General features: G+C 40.9%; 1 protein-coding gene and 1 long non-coding RNA gene across 4 annotated transcripts in view; one reads left to right on the forward strand and one right to left on the reverse strand.

Moving 5' to 3' along the window:
* SYT1 (synaptotagmin 1) overlaps positions 1-21,715 on the forward strand; it is a 520,808-nt gene that overhangs the window by 414,779 nt on the left and 84,314 nt on the right. The window lies entirely within an intron of this gene.
* LOC142829932 (uncharacterized) lies at positions 4,103-15,378 on the reverse strand. 2 transcript variants are annotated; one of them, XR_012904869.1, is made up of 3 exons: positions 15,293-15,378; positions 5,218-5,345; positions 4,103-4,395 (listed from the first exon to the last, which is right to left on the reverse strand). It is a non-coding gene; the product is annotated as an uncharacterized LOC142829932 (long non-coding RNA). The 2 variants fall into 2 exon arrangements; XR_012904873.1 differs by lacking the exon at positions 15,293-15,378 and adding an exon at positions 14,957-15,057.

The raw sequence follows: 21,715 nt of genomic DNA on the forward strand, positions 1-21,715 counted from the left end.
GGGATGTAATTGGCTCACTGAAATCAAAGGGAGAAAAGCCAATTTGTGTGTCTTGATTCACCTCAGACTACATGGAGATACAGCTATTAAGTGTATCACCAAAGACAGTAGAAAAGAAGCCAAATATTCAGTGGCGGTGTTAAAATCTGCCTCCTGTGAGACCTTTCTGATTCTGGGCAGCAGGCTGAACAGAGTGTTTTCTGAGTTCAGAAAATCTTGTGTTGCATTTTTGTCAGAAACAAATTAATTACCCATTTGACTTCCACACGTGGAAAAGCATCTTGAGTTAATGTGCTGAAAAAGTACTTCCCTGCATACATAGTATATATAGCTAGTGTTAAAACATCTTTTTCAATCCATATACAAGAAAGAATAATACCAGACAGAGTACATTCCTGACAAGTGTGCAGAAGGTCAGTGGAGAAAAATGGAGTTACAAGAAGAAAGCTAGAAATAGCAGAGAGAAGCTTTGCTTTTTCTTTTTTCTTTTTTTAACAAAGAAAAATTGTTTTTTCATGGCGAGTACAGGACAGAGAATAGAGGAAAGAGATTAGGATATGCTGCCCAAGATACATTCCGATTCACTAAACTTGAATGTTTAACATGTTATAGCATTTGAAAAGTAATGTTAGACAGGTTTTTCTATAAGCTTCTTAGAAACATGGTGGGAGAGGTCAAAATGATCTCAGCTAATTCTTTCTGAAAGGTTTACAGGGATCCTCAATTGCTCAGGTGCAGGCAGTGGTCTGCCAACCAATTACCTCTAGGTCTTTACTTCATATGATTAGTATGCCAATCACTTATGTTGGTTGAAATCCAGTTCAAGACTATTTTTCCCTCCCTGTAGGACATGCACTGAAGAGGACTTTAGACAGGTTTGGAGCTATAGGGGGAATTCTGGTCTAGTCAGCTACAATCTCTTCGGGGCTTCCTGGCACACTTTGTAACAGCAGCTCTGACACCATAGAGGAGATGGCAGCACACACTCTGCTCTGCTACATCTGGTGGCTGATGCAAAGGGGCAGTGGATATGAATCCCTTGTTTTGTGTTTCTGGGTTTGCCTGCATCCCTCTTTCCCTACCTTATTTATACAGCCAACATCTGGGGATGTACTGTCCAGAAGCAAATACTGTGTTCCTTAAAAGGATTCGGGACAGAGTAGAAAAAAAATGGGTCCTCCATGCATTTCTCCTGCATCCTTTTTTGCAAATCCTGCGAGGTTTGAGTAGTATATACACCACCGGTGTGGTGAGATTCTGGCCCCAAGTGAGTAAGACTATGTCTACACCACAGAATTACTTTTGGAATACCTAATGTTATTCTGAAATAACATAGTTCACATCTACACTACAAACCTTTATTCCAAAATAATGTCAAGCTGAAGGAATTCTTACTCCAACTCATGGTAACTCTCATTTCACGAGGAGTAAGGGAAGTGGAAGGAAGAGTGTTCTTCCTTTGACTTTCTGCTGTGTAGACAGCGCCAAAAGCCAAATTAAGTTATTTCAACTCCAGATACGCAATGACGTAGTTGAAGTTGCATAGCTTAATTCGACTTTAGCCCTGCTGAAGACATAAGTGACCAAAAATCATTGTCTGATTGGTGTTAGTTGAACTGAATTCACAAGCCAGGTATTTACATCTAAATAGTAGAATACCCTTTCATTCGTGTCAGTAGTTGGCAATTTTGTTGGCAGTCTCTCAGCATGGAGACTGCATAATCATAGACATGAGGAATTACCAGTTCTTACGCTGAAGAAATTGGTCCACTCAAAAACAAAAACAAGCCCAGGCACGTTGATGTTGCAGTGTTCCTGCTGTCTATGCAGTACCCACTCGATGGAGAACTTGAGCTTTCCAGAAGCAACAAAAAAGGCATTGTTGAGAAGGTTAAAGACAAAATGGTTTGGGAGTAGTAATCCATGAAAAGAAGAAATTAGTCATTTTCTTCATTTTCTTTTTTCTGGCAGTTCTTAAACACCAACTTAGACCATGTTATTGATTACCATAGTAACCATTTAGACTCTTTTCAGAATCTTTTCTGTTTCAGTTTAGTTTAACTGAAGTACTTTAAACTGTAGCTGCAATAGGCATTGGTAGCATGAATTACCTTTTTAAAAAAATTACAGCTATAGTCTAAAACACAGCACAGTATTGCAAACCATAGTGTGTTGGACTTTTACTGTAGGTTACTATAGGCAACATTTTAAAAGGTTAGATAACAAGAAGTTAGTATATGATATTGTCATGTTTCTGTTAGCCCCTTCCTTTGTACTTTAGGTGATAGATGGAAGGCCTGTAGGGATTACTAATACCTATTTTGTATCAAAAAGTCTGTTTTGGATACATCAATTATGCACATAACTGGTCCCTGTAATCAAGTGTCCTTATTGCTTTTACTCTCATACTTCCTTTCTCCTTTCCTTTATTTCTTTGTTAAATCTACTTTTTGTTATCATACTCCTAGAAAAACGATTGGCTGCATCATGTCTTAAATTAGAATATCAATTCTTCGGGGAAAGCCTTTTATTATGTGTTTATACAGCACCTACCACACTGAATCCCTACTCCTGGCTGGGCATGAATTAGTTATTCATAATATAAACAATAATGTGTGGAAAAAACCCTTCCACTTAATTTCCATTTCAGGATTTTATTCATTCATTCCTGCTACGCTAATAAGAGACTGACATCTCTAGGTTTTAAGTCTTTGCACATGTCACACATACACAATCTCTTTCTGTAGGACTGATTATAATGAATCTTTAACTTCAGTCCTACAGATCAAGGGGAATAATAAATTAATAATAATTATCATTCTCAGATATTCACAGGTAGCACATATGTGGTACACAGAGGTAATATTAAAAAAACATAAGATGGATAGAAATGCTGTTCTGTAGATTAGTCTAGTACATGCATTTATCAAGGTGATGAAGAACCATTTGAATTGTATAGTACTATCTCTGTTATCTGGGGTTTTGACTCAGAACTAGAGTACTCTGTGAAGATCAAACCAACATCCTTCTCAGCTTTCTGTCAGTAAGATCACTGATGCCCCTCCCTCATTGGCGACCATAGTAAAGAATGACTTCTCATGTCTTGCTCACAACCCACCTGTTAATGCATCCCAGAGTCATGTTTGCTTTTTTTGCAACAGCATCACACTGCTGACTCATTTTCAGCTTGTGGCCCACTATAACCCCTAGATCCCTTTCTGCCATACTCCTTCCTAGACAGTCGCTTCCCATTCTGTATGGCTACGTCTACACTGGCATGATTTTCCGGAAATGCTTTTAACAGAAAAATTTTCCGTTAAAAGCATTTTCGGAAAAGTGCATCTAGATTGGCAGGATGCTTTTCTGGAAAAGCACTTATTCCGGAAAAGCGTCCGTGGCCAATCTAGACGCACTTTTCCGCAAAAAAGCCCCAATCGTCATTTTCGCGATCAGGGCTTTTTTGCGGAAAACACTACTGCGCTATCTACACTGGCCCTTTTCTGGAACAGTTGTCCGGAAAAAGACTTTTGCCCGAACGGGAGCAGCATAGTTTTTCCGGAAAAGCACTGATGATTTTACATTAGATTGTCAGTGCTTTTCCGGAAATTAGAGCGGCCAATGTAGACAGCTGGCAAGTTTTTCCGGAAAAGCAGATGATTTTCCAGAATAACTTTCCAGTGCAGACACAGCCCCCATGTGAAACTGATTGTTCCTTCCTAAGTGGAGCACTTTACATTTGTCCTTATTAAACTTCATACTGTTTACCTCAGACCATTTCTCCAATTTGTCCAGATCATTTTGAATTATGACCCTATCCTCCTATCATCATTCTGCATATGAAGTTTGTTTGGTTAGTGATAGTTTAGCTGCACTTTTAGCCTGTTTACTTTTAAGGTGCTATTGCCCTTTCGTGATGGCTCTTTGATCTGGATATCCAGGTTTTGTGAATTGTTCCTTCTTGCTGAAAACATTCTTATTGTGTATATGCTAAAAATGCAGACCTGGGTATGGCACAGAAACATACCTGTCTTTTCTGATCTCACCACAATGGAGGAAACCAATAAAGTCTAGTTATTTATTTAGTTATGTTAGAAGCCTTCAGTGCTACTGACGAGTGACAGACACACATTTGTGGTACTCTGATTGTATAGATGGATGAATGAGGTGGTCTTCTCTATGAGATGCCAAGGTATAACATTAAATTTGTCTCCAAGGGGCTTTAGAACGTATACTGCCACAGGGTGCATTCTCATTACCCCTGCTGTCTACTGCAATAAAATGCAAGGCACCGCGACCTTCAGTCATCCATCTGCAGGTAACTTGCAGCTCCGATCTCCTTCTGCACCCAGATTGTGGTATTCTTTCTGCTTTTCAGTTCTGAGTGATTATTTGGATCTGGATGGGAAAGAATTGACTGAGATGTAACTTAGAAACATAGAATCATAGGGTTGGAAGAGACCTTAGCAGATCATGGAGTCCAACCCTCTGCTAAAAGCAGGACCGACCCCAACTAAATCATCCTAGCCAGGGCTTTGTCAAGCAGGGACATAAAAACCTCTAGAGATGGAGATTCCACCACCTCCCTAGGTAACCCATTCCAGTGCTTCCCCACCCTCCTAGTGAAAGAGTTTTTCCTAATATTCAACCTAGATCTCCCCCACTGCAACTTGAGACCATTGCTCCTCATTCTGTCATCTGTCAAACTTGATGATCTAGGTGGGCCTGAAGATTAATTTTAAGGATTACGCCTGCACTTACAAACATAGAAAAAATGCCTGAGAGCAGGTGTGGACTTGAGTGCCTTTTTTTTTTTCATTTGTTGTGACTGACCACGATACTGCATTTTTTCTTCAAGACAGACCTTGTCACAGAAATCTATAACCAAGGTACGTTCAAGCAGAGTTAGTGTAATGTGCAGTTCATATAGAAGCTAAAGTTAGTGGAGAACATGCCAGTCTACCTTCTAAGTGGGGTGGATGGATGGCTAAATGTGTTCTACTAGGTCTCTGATCAGTTGTGGATAGAATCTAAAGTATGTGTCATAGTCTTCTAAACTTCTGCATTGTCTGATACCCAATTATTTATGTGTTTCCTCTGCTTATCTTCTATAACAACTTTTAAACATCTACTTTAGGAATCTCTGTTGTGCCTGGCATTCAGTTTTCTGAACTGGTAGCAAGTCATTATCATCTGAGTACCCTAATGTCCTGAACTTACTTCTCCCATCCATTAGTATCCAAGCCAGAGATTAGGTAGTTTCACATTATACTGCATGTTTTTTGTTCATTTAGGCTTTTATATTAATCAGTCAGTCTGTACATTAATTTCTTCTGATGATGTTTTCTCTGAAAGAAAGGACATTTGAATCAATTTTGATTACTCTAATTTTTGTTTGCACTTTTGTACAGAAAGTAGATACATTTTAAAGGTGAGTACCATACAAAATAAAAGCTGTAATTTTTCCCACACAAGGAAATGCCCTTTAGTAACCATGATTTTTTTAAAATTTTAGATGTATTTCCTTTAAGTTCTTTTCATATTAATTTTAAAAATATTAACTTGCATATTACAATGTGATTCAAAACCCTACTGAAGAAACTTCAGCAATTTGCATGTGTTATCCAAATATGCAATAAAGCTAGTGCTTTTATCCCATTTCTATATTGGGAGATTTACACATTTTTTAAATTCAAGCATTATCTGTGAATATTTAATACAATTGCTATAGAGACACACACATATGTCATATATGTGCTTTTATGTCACCAGATCCTGGCTAAGGTTTGAACTTTCAAGTAGCAAATTAATCATGGAAGACAGAGATAGAAATAAGCTATTGGATTATCCAGTCAAGTTTCTTGCCACCACAGGATTATTCTCTGTTCTACATTTGCTAGTATTCTGTGCAATCTAATTGTATATATTCCATGTGAGGTTAGTTCCATGACTTTCCTTGCAATTCTGTTCCATTGCCTTAATGCATTTTTGTCAGGAATTTTCCCCTTGATAATATATAATCATAAAGGCAAAAAAATGAATGTACTTAGGTAATATGCACAAACAGAAGAATTGTCCATCTTCCTAGACTGGACAAATCTATAACAAAACAGAGAAAGTATGTATGGAAAAATACTTTTTGAGGAAAAGCAAATAATAATGCAATTGTGAATTAAGTGGAATTATTTTTATGCATCAGTTTTTTAAAGTGTACCTTTCCAGAAATTCTGTATGGGATAGGGTACAAACTATAGATAAAATTATACCAAAAAAAACCCCACCCTTCCATAGATGGACTTGTGACCCCATCTCCCATAGACAGCTCAGCTGGAACTTCAGGAGAGGGAAAATCTATGTTATCTTGATATGCCTGAAGAGTCATGTAGGAGAGGGAGTTGTTCAAATATCTTCATACAGTACAAATAAGACCTTAAATGAAGTATGTGTATAATTTGTGCAATATTTATAAAGATTTAAAATGTTCTAATATTTGTGTGAGAGCTGTGACTAATTTCATAATGGTTTCTTCATTTGCAGTGCCAAGCCCCCTTCCCTGTTTTCTCAGTCCCAGCAACATTGGTCCTTTTCAGAATGTGCCACCATCTTAGCTCCTAGGGTTTTCTGGGTGCTCTTTTTCATGTTCTTTCTCTCCTATTGATACCATTTTAGGTTCCTTTGCCATTTTGGGTACATCTACATAGCAGTGTTCTCCCTCTACTGCAAGTTACTTCTTAAGTCACTAGGCTCCCAAATCTTTTTTGTTGCAATTCCTCTTCTTTTAAACCTTTAATATCAAACCAGAGCTTTCTTGTGTGCAGCTAGGGAGGACTGCTATGCTGGAAGCACACACATCCATGGCATTGTGGTTTAAAGACATACTGAGGCTGGAGGATGTATAGATTTTGAAATGTCTTGATAGTCTTTCTCTGGAATCTTCGCAGTAGGAGGAACGGCTGGTGCTGGAGCCGTTGGAACATTTGGCAGAATTTAGTAGCAATCATAGATAATTATGTTACTGTGGCTCCATCCATCCTTCCCTTTATCTCCAGCCACTGCATTGTTTAATGTATCTGTTTGCTCTTGTCCTTAATCAACATGGTACGGGTCATTGCATCAGGAAATCTATTTATGCTACATGTTAAATAATGTACTGTAGCAAGGAGCTAGTTTGAGCAGACAAAATTAAGCTTTGCTCATATGTACTGTTAAACTTTTTGAATCCCAAAATTTTAATTACAGTCCTCTGATGGCTACTAGCCTTTGACACTATACTGCATATCAAAAAATGTACATGTATCATCTAAAATCTCTGATCCAATCACTTGCAGAATACAAGACAATCGTTTGATGGTAGGAACTGCATTAACTAAACATTAATGTGCACATACTTAATATGAGAGATGTTTTTAAATCATGTGAGTACTCTGTACCATGGTCTCCCTTTTCCTTTCTCAATGGGACAAAGATTATCTTTAGAGTGGCTACAATAGACACGTTACCATAATTATGGATAAGCATTGCTATTTGACTTCTTACAATGCCTGGTAATAAAAAAAAAATCCTTCAAATGTATTACATTTCCTCTCAATGTTGTACTTAGACTATTCACTCAGAGAAGAGCCTGGTGACATGCTATAGTTAATAAGTTTTCCATGCTGTCAAAAGTAATAATATTAATGTGCCATTCTGAGTTAAATTAATTTTGTTTTGTGCATTGGCCTGCATAAACGTGAGTGACATTTAGAAATATGATCAGGCAGGAGCTGAGGAGAGAAGCCAAGTGACAAAACAGAATGAGATGCAATCATTAGAGCATAACAGCCAGCTGCAAGTATTTATGGGGTAAGCAAAGAGTTACCCAACACCATTCTACCGTGCTTTTGGGGTGTTTGTTTTAGTTCATTTTCCCCTTTTTAATTTATTCAGTAATTACTTTTCCCCTCTTTAATTAGGAACTCAAGATGTTTGGTAGCGTGGCTCCCTGTTTTTAAATGGAAGTGCAGATTCCTACTAATCTCTGATTTCAAGTGTCTTGAGCCACAGCTTGTTCTCATTCCACAAGAGGCAGCTGATTGTAATAGCTTTTAAACTGATGACCATGAAGTGCTATTTTCAATTCGTAATGATAGTGTTTATTCCTATTTCTTCTGCTTTTTAGAAAAAAAAAAGCATCAGTAAAAGTGCTTTCTATAAACAGTTAAAAGTAATGAAGAGTGCTAAAAGGAGAAGGCTGACAGAAGATGACTCATACATATTGTGATCAAAATGATTGATCCAAGTTGTTGCTTAACTTGCCTTGAGTTCTGATTTGCCAACACACTGGAGAGCATTACATTATTAGGCAATTTAACAAAATATGAATCCATTATTTTTCTACATGCTTTTCACTGCTTTTGTTATTGTGGCAAGAGAGAGGCCAGGAAACCATGTGATAGTAGCCAGTGATATAAATTAGTGCAGTCAGATTTAAAAATAAACAGCCCAATTTCTATAGTTTTGCTGCCACCCTTCTGTCTTCCATCTCTGTGAAAAATCCTGCCCGCCCTCTTCTCTTGCTAACCTATGGGGAATCTAACAGGTGTGAAAAGTTTACATGCCAAAGGAATAAGAAGAGTAAGACTGTAGTTGAAAAAGTAACCAACTAGAGCAGTGGTCACCAACCAGTAGATCAGGATCTACTGGTAGATCTTGGAGCCTCTGACAGGTGATCCTGACTGGTTTGGCCAAGAGGCTATCAAGTGACAGCTCTTCAGTTGCCCCTTCCCTCCACTGCTGTGCATCTCCTGCCCTTTGCATTAGAGTTGTCCCTCCTCCTGGGAGCCTCCTGCTTTCTGTGCAAGGCAGGGAGAGAAGGGTGCTGATGTCAGGATGCCCCCCTCCCACTCTGTATCCTTTCTCCACAAAGAAGAGAAGGGGCACAGCAGGACTTGGGATGGAGTCTGCTGGCTGCTTTAGGGAGTGGTCCAGAGCTAGGGCTGAGGTGAGCCTGCCTTAGCCTCACTGCACCACCAACCAGGAGCCACCAGCAGTGCCCAGCTGGAGCCCATATCCCAAATCCTACCCCAGTCATGAACCCCCTCCTGCACACAAGCTCTAGGCTTAGCCTTGAGCACCCCTGCATCCAAACACCATCCCAGAACCTCCACCTAGAACCCCCTCCTATATCCCAACTGTCTGCCCCAAGAGCAGCTCAGAGCCCTTCTCACACTCCAGATCCCTTAATCCAAGGCCAGAGCCTGCACCCCAATCTTCTGCCCCAGCCTGATGAAAGAGAGTGAGGATGGGCAAGAGAGGGACGATGAAGTGAGCAGGAGTGGGCCTGGGAGAAGGTGTGGGAAGGAGGGCAGGAAGGAAGCATTTATATTTGAGGTAGATCTTGGATTGCACCTAAATTCAAAAAGTGCTTAAAAAGATTGGAGACCACTGAACTAGATTGTGCAAGGTAAAGCAGAGCCTCCTAATTGCATACCCAGTCATATTTCTATGCCCAGATCTCTATTTGCTCAGCATGTAATTTACACCAGATTGATGATTTTACTCTTTGATTCATCTCTCCTCTCTCTTGTTCGTTTAGCACCTTCCTGCTTTTTGTCCTGTCTCAGAATTTTGTCATCACCTTCCCTGTCATTTAGTATAGGCTTGTTGTATCTCTCTGCCCTCATACACTTTCCACATCTCTTCTTAAAACGCAAGGTTTATCACTTCATTGTGCTTCCTAATTTCCTCTATTGTTGAGTTTATGTCCAAATGCTTTAATTTTTAAAACAAATGTAATTTTAATTCATTTTTGCATACTGAGGTTCTACCAAGGCATGGGAGGTTTGAAAGGAGAACATGACTAATGTATTGGATCTAAGCTCTAGTGACAGTAAAATTGAGCAGGGAGATATTTTGTCCTTTGCTATTTGAGTTCACCTTTGAGGTTAATCACTTGGGCTCTGGTGAACAAAGACTGTTCTGTAAGTAGGAAGGTGCATAATAGGAGAGCTATGTGTACATTTTTTATATTTAACAATAATTTTAAATATTTAATCAGGAACTGTGGTTTATGCAATTCTGAAGGTTGGTTTAAATAACTTGGGTTTTGTTTAGCACTTGTATAGGTACCTTGAGGCAGATATTTTCTTGATAACATGGAAGCAAAATAATCTTATCACTGCAAAGGAGTAGGTCTGCTTGCCAGGTTAATAATTTCATGGAATTATAGAATTAAAGGACTGGAAGGATATGTCTAGATTACATGGCTCCGTCGATGGAGCCAAGTAGATGAGTTTACTAGACATAGGAAAATGAAGGGGGGATTTAAATAATCATCACTTCATTTACATCAAAATGGCCACCGCACTGTGCCGAACAGCTGTTTGGTGGCACAGCGGGGCAGTCTGGACACGCCACAGTCGACAAGGGAAGCCTTTGTCGACTGCTCCAGTAAACCTCATTTCATGAGGCATAACGGAGCGGTCGACAAAGGCTTCCCTTGTTGACCGCGGCGCGTCCAGATTATGCTGCTGTGCCGCCAAACAGCTGATTGGCACAGCGCAGCAGCCATTTTGATGTAAATGAAGTGATTTAAATCGCTGCTTCATTTTTCTATGTCTAGTAAACTCATCTACATGGTTCCGTCAACGGAGCCATGTAGTCTAGACTTACCCAAAGAGACCTCAATAGGTAATCCAGTTCAGTTCTCTGCACTCATGGCAGGATGAAGTATTATCTAGAGTGACCATCCATGACAGGTGTTTATGTCGTTAAAATGCCTAGTTGTATAGTCAGAGGGTCTATGATTTACATTTCAAAAGTCTGCAACTAAGTATTTCCATAATCAGCATTTTTGAAAAGGCTGGGTGAAACTGTGCTAATATTCTCACTGAATAGTACTTTTCCTCATGAGCAGTTCATGAGCCCAAAAGCAAGATACTATTCAGTGTGAATTATGAGGGTGAGAGAATATGCCTGATGCAAGTGTGTATATATATATATATATATGTTGCTATTAAGCCACGTTTGAAGATTTGCTGTTCTGTCATGTGAATACTAATTACCTGCAGGTGACTTTTTGTCTTTCAGTGCAGCTTTGCCAGCACATTTGCTATTCATGTGATTGACTTTATTTTGAAAAGAAAATTAACACACAGCATTGCTTGAGTAAGGCTCAAAGTGTTCCATAAGCTGACAAATCCAAAAAGATTCCATGCTATGAGTGACATCCTATTCTGAATTTTTCCCATTATGAGTAGACAGTGCACATCTTTCAGATTTCAGTTTGCAAGAGAGGTACAGAGACATCTTTGTTATCAAAGGTCCATTATTCCTTTTTGAAAAGTCTGGATGATTCAGGATGTGAAGTTTTCTAGCTACCACCTGCTCAAAAAAAAGAGAGATTAACAAATATGTGAGGGCAGAGGGAGTGAGCTTGGATTTCCAGCAACATGAAGCATGCAGCTCAACCTGGCAGAACTTGATGTGATTGAGAAACTGTCCCTCTGTGGGTCTCCATACTAATTTGAAAGATGTGTTTATCCCTCCTCATCCATCCCTGTGCCATTCCCACTTTTACCAAAGAGTTTTAGAAAATGTTGAATGGCATGAAAAAAGGAATCATTTTTTCATGTAATACAGAGTCAATCTGTGGAACTCCTTGCTAGATGATTTTGTGAAGGTCGAGACTATACCAATTTCAAAACAGAACTAGATAAGTTCATGGAGGATAGGTCAATCAATGGCTAATAACCAGGATAGGTATAGATGGTGTCCCTAGACTCTGTTTCCCAGAAGCTGGGAATTACTGACAGAGGATGGATCACTTGATGATTAGTGGTCTGTTCATTCCCTCTGTGTACCTGGCTTTGACCGCTGTCAGAAGTCAGGATACTGAGCTAAATGGACTTCTAGTCTGACCCAGTATTGCATTTTTATGTTCTGTTCTTATGAATGCTACCAAGAGTATCATTCATTCTGTCTAGAACTGTTGTTTGGTTGCCAGGAGATAGTGGTACACAAAGGAGTCTTTTTCTCTCCCCCTCCTCCCATTCTAATATATAAACGTATCACCAGTGAACTGCAACCGTGGCTTTCGAAAGCCACATTGCAGCCTCATTAAATGCTCCTTTTTCTGATAGTTTTGGGGAAAATCTACTCCTCTCAACTCTGCACACTGCACAGCGGACAGGATGATAAGGCCCAGTATTGTTGGGGGGGGGGGTTGTTGGGTTTTTTTTAAGTATGTCACAAACATCAACTTTTTTGTATCAATCTATAAAAAGTATGAAGAATATTATATATTAGAAGGGGCTCTGTTCCTAGAGATTAAACACCATGAATGAACGCAATCTGTTTATACAGCATTTATTTTCAATACCTCATTAGGAAACTATTTTACCCAGACAAAGTGAAGAATCAAGAGGAGAATCATCATAAAATCATGAGCCACTCAGAGCCTTCTCTACAAGACAGCTTCTATCTCAATAGGTCTTAAAATGGCCTTTTGTAAAGGAGCAAAAATGGTGCCTATGCTCTCTGTTAAAAGTCATGAATTCATTTCTGTTATGCTCAGTTGGGGCTTCTTTAAAAGTAATGAAAACAACAAGCTGATTAAATGGAAGGAGACTTCTGATTGGCAGTTGGACATTCTGAGAGACCAGGCTACAGTCTGTGCACCTCACAGTTGGATGTTTCTAACACTATCACTGGAAGTTTCCATCCAGGAATCAAAGTAATTTATTAAAATAAATTATTTATACATAAAGCAAAAAGAAATTCAAAATGACAAAAAAAATACCTGCATGAAATAATTACCCCACCAGAGGCACTCATCTGTGCCCAGCAGCCCAGTAGGGGTTTGCAATTATCTCACAAAAAGACATACCTCTACTGATAGTTTTTATTGCTTCTCTGCAGTGTTGCCACTCTCAGTATTTTCGCTGCTGAATATTTCAAAAAGTTATCAGATAAATTACAGTACACATTAGAAATGTAAAATTGGATGCAATAATTTACCCCTGAGGCAATTTCTCTGAAGTACAAGGAGCATTTATGGAATTCACTAGCCCAGATTTGAACAAAAAATTGTTCACTACATGATACTCTACGTCTACACTGGCATCCCTTCCGGAATTGGGATGCTAATGTAGCACGTTGGAATAGGCAAATCCGCGGGGGATTTAAATATCCCCCGCGGCATTTGCATTAACATGGCTGCCGCTTTTTTCCGGCTTGGGGATAAGCCGGAGAAAAGCGCCAGTCTAGACGTTATTCTCCGGAAAATAAAGCCTTTTCCGGAGGATTTCTTATTCCTACTTTTTCCGTAAAGGGGTGCCAATGTAGACACAGACTATGAGTGTTTAAAGGCGTACCTAAGCTATTTTCCCAAATTTTTCACTGTGATAGGCCTATGTTTTAGTGCAATTTCCCAAACTGTGAACCATATAAAGCTGGTCAGTGATCTGTGAAATGGCTGTTCACAATGGTACTGGCTCCTCCTTCTTATTTCTTAAATGCTTTCCTAAAGCAACTACTTTTTCATGTAAACAGTTGTAGTACTTGCCACAGAGATCCTTTGATTGTGAATGAAAAGAGAGGAGGTCCTTATAAGACATGACAGTCTTCTTTTAAGATGTGGTCTACCCCATGAAAATGTCTTGAAAAGCCTAATTTAATGTGTTGACATATGTAAGTCTGTAACTTTTAAAAACTAAACACATTATAGAATTGTGTGGATATGAAGGATTGAAATCCCCTAACCTGAGGTAAAATGGTATCCCTTGACATAAGGGGAGCTCTCTCTTGGATTCTGCACTTAATTTTATAATAAGTGAAAATGAAAAAAGGATTTAAAGAATACTGGCTGCATAGTGCAAAGATATTCTAACTACTTACAGCCCTGATTCTGCACTCTTCTTCTTCTTCCACATAGCTTGGGGGAAGGCAGCAACAACTACAAATTTGTATCTACATTTGATAGCCAGCACATTATGGCAGAAGTGAGCTAGTGCATATCCTTCAGGCCCCCTGCAAAAGAATGAAGGGGACACTTACACAGGATGTGCTCCATCGTTTGTGCTTGCTGACAATGGTTGCATACGAGTGTGTCTCATTTTCCATGTAAAGAAGGTTTGTCCACATCTCCTGTGGGATGTCCTGATGCAGTTAAGTCTGCACCAGTCTATATGAAATAAATCAAACTCTTATGGGCCCCTTCCTCCATAAAAAAAATATAAAAAATTATTTTTGATATAACTTTAAATACTTCAACATTTTTTTTCTGTTTTAGGCAAAATTTAATAGATTTTCGTGGGCCCTAAAAGTTTCATTTTTTTCTTTTGATTTTAAAAGATATTAAAACATTTTCGTGGGCCCCTAAAAATATCGTGGGCCCTAGGCACTGTGCCTACTGTGCTTAATGGATAAGTCGGCCCTGGTCTGGATGCAGTTCCACAGAGGGGAATTAAATCTTGTCTTTGGCAGGTTCTGTAGGTCATCATGCCTCGGGATCCTCATGTTTGCAATGACGTGGTTAGGAAAGTGAGATGTGTGAGCTGCTCTTCTAAGCTCTGGTGGCTGGATGTGTGATAAAACCAGGAGCTAGTTGTTCAGCATCATTTTGAGCATCCCTGATACTATGTGCATAATGTTATTAAATTCAATGTCAAGGAGTTTAGTGTGACTGCGGTGAGCCCATACTGGTGCATAATATTCAGCTGCAGAATCTACCAAGGCCATTGTTGCAATTCAAAAGGTCCGTGGACTGGAGCGCCATCAAGTTCCAGCCAATTTTCTAATAAGTTCAGCACAAGAACTGACTTTATTGTGGCCAGGTGGCCTCAAAGTGCTATTAACAACTCACACTCTGGTCCAACACAACACCAAACTATTTTGGATTAGCCTTGTGGTTGACACTCTCACCACAGAACCACACATCAAGTTTGGTGTTAGCCTTTTTATTGTTCACTAAAAGACTTACCTGGCATTCCCTGGGTCCTTTGGAACAGGAAGCTGGTGATATGGGGGGTGCAGGGCCTTGGTGATAGGGGGAGGTAGGGCAGGAGGCTGGAGGTGACAGTTGGGCTAGGAGGGGCTCCAGGCGAAGGATTCCATTTAGTGAGGCTTTCTCTCCTACCCTCAGTCCCTCCCACAGTCAGTGCCAGGGGTCTTCTGTCTCCCCACAGCCCCGTCAGCTGCCTGGTGCCTTTGATGTCCCCCAGCCTTCCCAGCCACCAGGTTCCTTTTCTCTCCTCTCTTCCAGTGCTGCAGCCAAGGGTGGGAGGGGAAAAGGGTTTGGAGTAGGGGGGCTACTTACTCAGTCTGGTGGCATGCAAGATGGTGAGCCACAGCCCCGCTGGTCACTCTCTTGGTGGTTCAGCTGCCCCCAGTGGTCAATCTGCAGTATAGCTCTCCCCTGAAGGCTCACTGCCCCTAGTGGCCACTCTCAGTATTTCATCCCTCCTCTCTGTGCCCCTCCCTTTCTATGTTATGGAAAACAGTCCCATTTCTGGCACTTCCCATTTACTTGGCACAACCAAACCCTCACTTTGCTTTAAGTCAGTATAAGAGAAAGCTGCATAGCAAACTCTTACTGTTTAGGAGGAGTTCTTGAACAGACTCACAGATGAACAGACAGACAAATGCACATTTCTAAAATAAGTAGATATAAAAAGCAGTTACCATGGTTGTGGAGGGGGAGTCAGATTAGGCCTAAGTTTCCAGAATTGGAAATAATCAACCATTGTGCTAAGATCTTGGGTTAGGATGCAGTGAATGGTTAAGGTTGCCAGGTGTCCGGTATTGACCTGGACAGTCCGGTATTTTCACCACCTGTCTGGTAAAAAAAACAAACAGAAAATACCTAAAATATCCAGTATTTTCTGATATTTTTTTTCCTGGCCAGGAGGCAAAAATATCGGACACCTGGCACCCTAGCACCCAGGCCCTGGCACCCCCAGCCATCCGCCCCCAGATCCCACGCTTACCTGGTTCTTCAGGGAAGTTAAAAGTTCTGTCTTGAATAAGACACAAAATGGCTGCTGGCAAAAAACCTAAAGACTAAGGGGAAGCAATGCCTACCCTGGGTCTTAGTGCTTAACCTCTCCCCTGTTCCTATCCCTATTCTAACTCTGCACTCACTCTGAAAGGGGCCATGATGGTTTGGTCCCCCCCCCCCTTTTTTTTTCCTCAACAGCACTTTTCCCCGGTGGGGGGTGTTCGGTATTTTGCAACCCTATGACTGGTAAGAAGGCTTGTATGCTGAAGAGCTAGGCTATGTCATCTGCTATGAAGGCTATGAAGGCTATGTCATCTGCATATGGGAATTTCCTTCACTCTGTATATTCATGGTGTATAAATTAAAGAGTATCAGGTCTTGGATAGGGCCCTGTGGAATGGCCCTGCACCTGAATGGAGCTCTGCTGAAGTTAAGCCATCTGGTTCTTAATGTAGGATTGGTGTGTAACATTTTAGTATGTCTGTGTTGAAAGTCTATGGGTTCAAATCAACAGCAGGAACTGGTTCAGTGCTGACCCAAATGATAGTGTAGAGGAGATACTGTCCTATCAGTAGTATTTATATAAAAGTTTAATGAGAACTGCATTGTGAATATATAAAATATATTCTATTCGCTATGGATTTTTTAAAAAGCACTTGAGATATTTGGGAGCCTAAATCCCAGTGAAAAGGCAATAGAAATTATACTCTGAAGTGCCAAAGTCACTTCTGAAAATGCGATTTATGCTCCTAAGCCATCTAAGCTCTTTCAGAATTTTTCCCCTGAGTGCCCAAAGATACAGATAGGTACCTTGTGAGGTTTTCAAAAGCCACTAAGCAGGTAAGATGTATAACTGCTATTTCCAGAAATAAAATTGCTCTGAAATAGTTTCCTAACTTTTAAGTTTGACTTTGCAACCTTAAAAATGTTCTTTTAACAGAGTCATTTGTGTGTAATATTTATCTAAAGGCCATTACCTGCCAATGATTTTTATGCAGGATTCTCCATTGCTTTCTATGAAGAGGTCTGCCTTCAGACGTGAAGTAGTCTGTGGTCATTAGAAAGTGTACTCAGACTTGCCGAGCGAAACAGCAACTTTGTGACTGAAGATGCTTTAAAGTTCTCTAAGGGCTACGTCTAGACTACAGGATTCTTTTGGAAAAAGTTTTTTTGGAAGAGATCTTCTGAAAAAAACTTCTTCCGAAAGAAGGCATCCACACTGCAAAAGTGCATTAAAAAAGTGATCTGCTTTTTCGAAAGATAGCGTCCAGACTGAATGAATGCTCTCTTGCATGTAATCTGTGATTGCTATGGACAGAATGGCCACTGGGTCACCTGTGCTTTTTCCTTTTTCCTCTTCCTCCAAAAGAACTCCCTCTTCCCCGTCCATACACACTTTTTTGCGAAAAAGCTCTTTTGCAAAAAAGCTTCTTCCTTGTAGAATGAGGATTACCAATGCTGGAAAAAAACCCACTTTTTTTTTATTTTCTTGCAAAAGAATGCAATTGCAGTGTGGACATTCCTCACATTTTGTCAGACAAAACTCTGTAGTGTAGACATACCCTCAGACATGAACATTCTCTTTTACATAATATTCCAGGCGCACACATAGATCTGTCTAAAAAAATTATCAGTGATTTTCCTTCTCTTTCTTAGCTGAGACTCTGATTTGTCCTGTTTTTCTAACAAAACTCTGTAGTGTAGACATACCCTCGGACATGAACACTCTCTTTTACATAATATTCCAGGCACACTTATAGATCTGTCTAAAAACAATTATCAGTGATTTTCCTTCTCTTTCTTAGCTGAGGTTTTGATTTGTCCACTTAGTTTCTTCAAAGCTGGCAGCTGCTATACCCTCACCGTGTTCCAATATGGGGACCAGCTGCACTTTTAAAATTGGCCAATTTGGACAAAACAAAAGAATCTGTCAGATAAATAGACTTGTATTGTATTGCAAAGATACATTGGTGGGATGGAAAGATTTCTTTAAAGATAGTTCTTTTCTTGGCTTCCAAAATTAACTGTGGGATTCGATTGTGTGCCAAAAGGAGTGCCATCTTTTGAAAGAGAAGCAGTGATGTCTGAAATGCCTAATTGAAATGTTTAATGTAACCTGATTCGTCTGTTCACTAAAGCAACATAGATAACTCCCCAGAGGTACCACTGTGCATGAGAGGAGACAACAAATCTAATCACCCTCATGATCGTTTCTGAGCAGTGTTGTTGTTCATTTATATCTCTCTTTTGTATCTTAAAGTTCATAACTATTTGTCTTTTTTAAGGCAAAGTTCCCATAATTTTAAGAATAATTCAGACTTCCCTGAAGGGCCATCACTTTACAGAATATAAACAGTAAAACATCACAGGTTGTGGTTGTAGGTTCCTCACTAATATATTGTGAGGCTCAAGGGAAAATGAAGTGCCTACAGGCACTCAAGAGGTGTAGAGGGCAACACGTGACCCTCCTTAGAGCCCATGCTAGCCTATGTAGCAAATACGAAGGAGATAAAACCCTTTTGCAATCATAGAAATGTAGGGCTGGGAGGGACTTTCAGAGATCATATAATCCAAGTTCCATGCACTGGGGCAGGACCAAGTGAACCTGTACCACCACTGACACATATGTGTCTAACCTGTTCTCACCTACAGACAACCCCCTTCCCCCCCCCCCGCCCCAACCTGAAACTAATTCTTTCCGGTAACCATGCCATACAACCACATTATAAGCATCCAGGAACTTAGCCCTGTAACCAGCTGCGGTGCCAACTCTGCCCACATATCTATACAAGTGAATTCATCACTGGAGCCAACAACATAAGCTACCAAATCAAAAGGTCATTTGACTGCACATCCAGTAATTTGATCTATGCCATCAAATGCCAGCATATATAGCCCCACTGCTATATATTGAATCAATGGATACAAGTCAGATATACATAAAGGGAACATACAGAAAATCTGTTGGGGAACACTTTAATCTTCCTAATCACTGTTTAAAAGATCTTCAAGTGGCTGTCTGGTCACAAACCAAATACAAAGAGTCTGTGTCTACATTGGCACCCTTTTCCGGAAAAGGGATGCTAATGAGACAAGTAGGAATTGCAAATGCCGCGGGGGATTTAAATATCCCCCGCGGCATTTGCATGAACATGGCTGCTGCATTTTTCCAGCTTGGGGCTTTGCCGGAGAAAAGTGCCAGTCTAGACGGGATCTTTCAGAAAATAAAGCCTTTTCCCGAAGTGTCTCATTAGCATCCCTTTTCCGGAAAGGGGTGCAATGTAGACACAGCCGCACAGACTAACTTGGCTATCCCCTGAAGCTTCTGTTCTTACAAACATCCATATAGAGAAGTGGTGAGGAGTCCTCTGGCGCCTTATAGACTAACCGAAGTGTTGGAGCATAAGCTTTCATAGGCAAAGACCCACTTCGTCAGATGCATGTAGTGGAAATTTTCAGAGGCAGGTATAAATATGCAGGCCAGAATCAGGCTAGAGATGAAGAGGTGGATCCAATCAGGGAGGATGAGGCCCACTTCTAGTAGCTGATCTGGAGGTGTGAATACCAAGAGAGGAGAAGCTGCTTTTGTAGCTAGCTATCCATTCACAGTCTCTGTTTAATCCTGAGTTGATTGTATCAAACTTGAAGATGAACTGTAGCCGCTCTTTGAAGTCTGGTCTTGAAGTTTTTTTGCTGCAGGATGGCTACCTTTAGATCTGTAATTGTGTGTCCAGGGAGATTGAAGTGTTCCCCTACAGGTTTTTTTATATTGCCATTCCTAATATCTGATTTGTGTCCATTTATTCTTTTACGTAGGGACTGTCCAGTTTGGCCGATGTATAAAGCAGAGGGGCATTGTTGGCACATGATGGCATATATTACGTTACTAGATGTGCAGGACAATGAACCAGTGACGGTATGGCTGATCTGGTTAGGTCCTGTGATGGTATTGCTGGTGTAGATATGTGGGCAGAGTTGGCACCGAGGTTTGTTGCATGGATTGGTTCCTGAGTTAGAGTTATTATGGTGCAATGTATAGTTGCTGGTGAGAATATGCTTCAGGTTGGGTTGTCTGTGGGCGAGGACTGGCCTGCCTGCCTCCCAAGGCCTGTGAAAGTGAGGGATCATTGTCCAAGATCATTGTCCAGGATGGGTTGTAGATCACTAATGATCACGGCTCGACAAATTATGGAAAACCCTACTCGCCAGACAAAAAAAGGGACTCGCCACCCTCTCCCACCCTCTCCCACCAAAAGTGTTTTTAACGGCATAAATTCCTAATAAGAATAAGAACAGTAATTACTAATAAGTTATTATTAAACATCTTATAAACCTCTACCTTTTCTCTCTGCTGCCATGTCTCCTCCCCTTGCTCCATCAGCTCCCCTGGTGCCTGCTGCCCCCCAACCCCTCACCCTCCTCTGCTGTCCTGACTCCTCCCCTTGACTTTCCCTTGTCAGTTGTCTCAGTGCCTCTGGTTTACCCTTATCACTAGCAGATTTTTCCTAATAGCCAAGCTAAAGCTCCCTGACTTCAAACTAAGCTGATCGCTTCTTGTCCTTTCCTTCGTGGGCACAGACAGAGTGAAAATCTTGTTTGGGATAAGGAGATGATAAAAACTTCAAAGCTACTCAGAGAGGACAGGGGTATGTGGAAAGTGAGCCTGCCTCCCATTCACCAACCTGCGTTGCACTTACAGAGGTCCCCCACTGCTGCCACTTCCTCCTTTCTGCAGGAGAGGAAGGGACCCTTTCTGCTTTGTAGGGGAGTGAAGCCCCTGCTACCATCCCGGTAGGACAAGGAGCCTGTGCTACAGTCTTGCCTGGCTGGGAGGCACTCCTACCACTAATGCCCCTAAATGATGGGGGATGAGAGTACAGGGGAAGGGTTCTAAGGGTGGAGCCATGAGTGACCAATGACATAGTGAGCCCAGTTCAGTGGCCTGCCAAATCAATCTATGGCATGTTTAGAACATCTATTATTGTGGCATGGAGGCCTATAGGAAACAATGTGGTGGTCTCAGTTCCTTTCCATGCTTGATACAAATATTTACAACACAAAAAATCAAGGGACATTTCCAGGGCAATAGTGACATTCTTAGCAGAGTGAGGCCAGGTCACAGGGACTGCTCTAACCTGCCCCACAAAGACCAGGGAGAACTCGTGTTGGCAGCAGTGGCTTCTTTTCTCAAGGGGCTGGGTCCAGCTCTGTGTTGGCCCAGAACAGGGAAATAGGAGGGCCAGGTAGGAGAGTGAATCTGCAGATCCCTACTCTCATTCGGGGGATTTGAAGAACAAGCCTGCCTAAGCCCTCATTCCCCCCAGTGGCAGTCACTGTGTTTGGTCACACATGGCTGGCTTAAATGGCTCTGTGTTCAGTCTGGACCGCAGCAGTTCCTTTCTGTCCCATAGAGCTGGCAAAGTCCCAGTTTCCTATTGGGTCCCTTAGCTCTTGGTGCAAGGAGGAGCCAGTGATTGCGCCCTGTGGTGCATATCAGAGCTTCTCCTCAAGTTGAGTATGAGGTGTGATGGCAGTTGGTGCATTGAATGTATAGATTAGGGGAGGCTTAGGCCCCTTTGTTCTAGCCATCTGCTGCTGATGTTGGTGTACCAGGAGAACATTATCATTGTCTCAGTATAACAGCTTTTGACATGTATGAAGACTGTAATCATGCATCTCCATCAGCATTTTATCCTTTATACTGAACATGCCAAAATTCTCAACTTTTCCTCCTAGGTCATG

The sequence above is a fragment of the Pelodiscus sinensis genome, chromosome 1, assembly GCF_049634645.1.
Source record: "Pelodiscus sinensis isolate JC-2024 chromosome 1, ASM4963464v1, whole genome shotgun sequence".
NCBI lineage: Eukaryota > Metazoa > Chordata > Testudines > Trionychidae > Pelodiscus > Pelodiscus sinensis.